This window comes from Diabrotica virgifera, chromosome 8 (genome assembly GCF_917563875.1).
Source record: "Diabrotica virgifera virgifera chromosome 8, PGI_DIABVI_V3a".
Lineage (NCBI taxonomy): Eukaryota > Metazoa > Arthropoda > Insecta > Coleoptera > Chrysomelidae > Diabrotica > Diabrotica virgifera.
Window position 1 is genome coordinate 61820051 of NC_065450.1, and position 2122 is coordinate 61822172.

At 32.5% G+C, this 2122-nt stretch overlaps 1 long non-coding RNA gene across 1 annotated transcript; it reads right to left on the reverse strand.

The window, feature by feature from the left end:
- Positions 1 to 305: 305 nt before the first annotated feature.
- LOC126889808 (uncharacterized) lies at positions 306 to 1738 on the reverse strand. The gene is made up of 3 exons (XR_007700181.1): positions 1526 to 1738; positions 1165 to 1426; positions 306 to 817 (listed from the first exon to the last, which is right to left on the reverse strand). It is a non-coding gene; the product is annotated as an uncharacterized LOC126889808 (long non-coding RNA).
- Positions 1739 to 2122: the final 384 nt, after the last annotated feature.

Here is a 2122-nt window from a genome sequence, read left to right on the forward strand (position 1 = left end):
TCACAATACATCAAAGTTTGTCCAACTGGACACCGTTAAGCTATTAACAAATTTTCAGCTTGGTATTAATCAATTTTTTTGGTACATGAGATCCAGACCTAATAGGTTTGTTCGTAGTATGACACAAACGATTAGCAACTGCTGCCAACCATCAGATGCATGAGCAGTTAATAGTTAGCATTCATAGACTACGAATGCGCATGTGTCTGATGGTTGGCAAGAGTTGCTGATCATTCTACGAACAAACCTATCAGTAATCACTATTTGTGATATCCATGGGTAGTTACTAACAGAAAGAGGCAGTATTCGATTTTTAAATCATTTATTTTAGAGTCAAAACATAGTCATACCTTAAACGATAAATGTATATTATCATTACAAGTTGATACTAATTACAAAAATAAATACACATTTAAAAGACCAATACATAATTACTCATGATGAAGAAGTACATTATAATTAAAAATGAATAACCATTTTCATATCGCTGCAACACAATGCCAAAGCCATCTTATATTTCAGTTCGTTTAGTGAGCACAACAAGCACTCTGACCGAACAGTTTCAAAACTCATTAGTTTTTCATCAGAGAATGCATATGTTGCTATCTCCAAACCATGTAGCAGTAACATATGTACATGCATTGGGTTCTTCTTCGTCTGTCTTGCCCTGGGCATACTCAGCTAAAAATAGGATTGCTGCAGACTTCACTATTACCAGCCATACGCATACAATCTGCATTTGCTATGTCATCAGAACTGGCTATCACCCCGCCCAAGCATTTAGTCGTTTAGCATTAGATTTTTGGAAATGCTTCACCTAAAAAAATATTTAATTTTTTTGGAAATTCTTCAACTACAAAAATTTATTTTTATTATAGAGTATTTGAGTTCTTTACAATGATTGAGAATATTTTATTTAAAATCAGACATTCATATAATATAATTTTAGAACAAGCATGACAGTAATTCAAATAGATGGCAGTAATAAATCATTTTCAGATAATTATGGAGTTCGCAGTTTACAGATTAGGACGACGATATGTCTGGTTTCATACAGATATATAAACGTAAATAAATCTAATATTTGGAACCAATTTATCCAAAAGACACTAATACTGTTATCCATATATTTCTTAATGGTGAATAAATAAAATAAAGGCATACCTTTCCGACAATAATATGGAAATCAGGAAATCATTAACAATTTTTACTCCATTCAAAACAAATCCAGCTGTAAAATATTTATGTGCCTGAAGGCTTTTGTATGCTTTCATCTGCTGCTTAGAGTAGCAACTGTCAGACTCCACCAGATATGTATAAATATCTATAATAGTAACTTGATGGACTGCACTTTACTGTAAAATCCAATTCTGACTGAATTGCCTATGGATCTAAATCCCCAATTATTTTCAGCTTCAATAAATATCTAAAACAATAAAAGAAGTAATTATATTGCTTGCAAAATTCATCATTATTGATAAATATCCGGGCAAAATGAACAGTAAATAAAATTTGTTTCGCCTACCTTTCTCGCAACATCTGGAGTTTCCAATAATAATTTCCTTAAATAATCAGTTTGCATTGTGGTAAAGTTTATAAAGTTCACAAAAACAGGAAACGAAATCCAAAATAGACAAAATACGACGATAAACAATGAAAAATCATTGAAAAATAGATACAAACATAACCTCTTTGTTTTAGTTTGTGTGCCAACCAGAGGTCACGTGGTTTGGATTGCCTAATAGCTAACCACAAAACTCCTAACCAACAAAATCAATAAATAAAAACTTTATCAGATGAACAACAAGGATTCAGATCCGGAAGATCCTGCGTAGCCGCCATATTTGTATTGAGACAAATCACAGAAAAGGCCATTGAGTACAATAAACCTGCATATCTATGTTTTATAGACCTGATAAAGGCTTTCGATGGCATCCAAGTCGAAGATGTCTTACATTTACTGTATAGAAGAAACATACCAATCAATAGTATACAAACCATTGAAAACATCTACTTTCATAATCGAATACAGGCAAAGATAAATGCAAAACTAACGCAGTTTATACCAGTACAAAGCAGAGTCAGACAAGGTGACTCGTTAAGCCAACTGCCCTTTAATAAT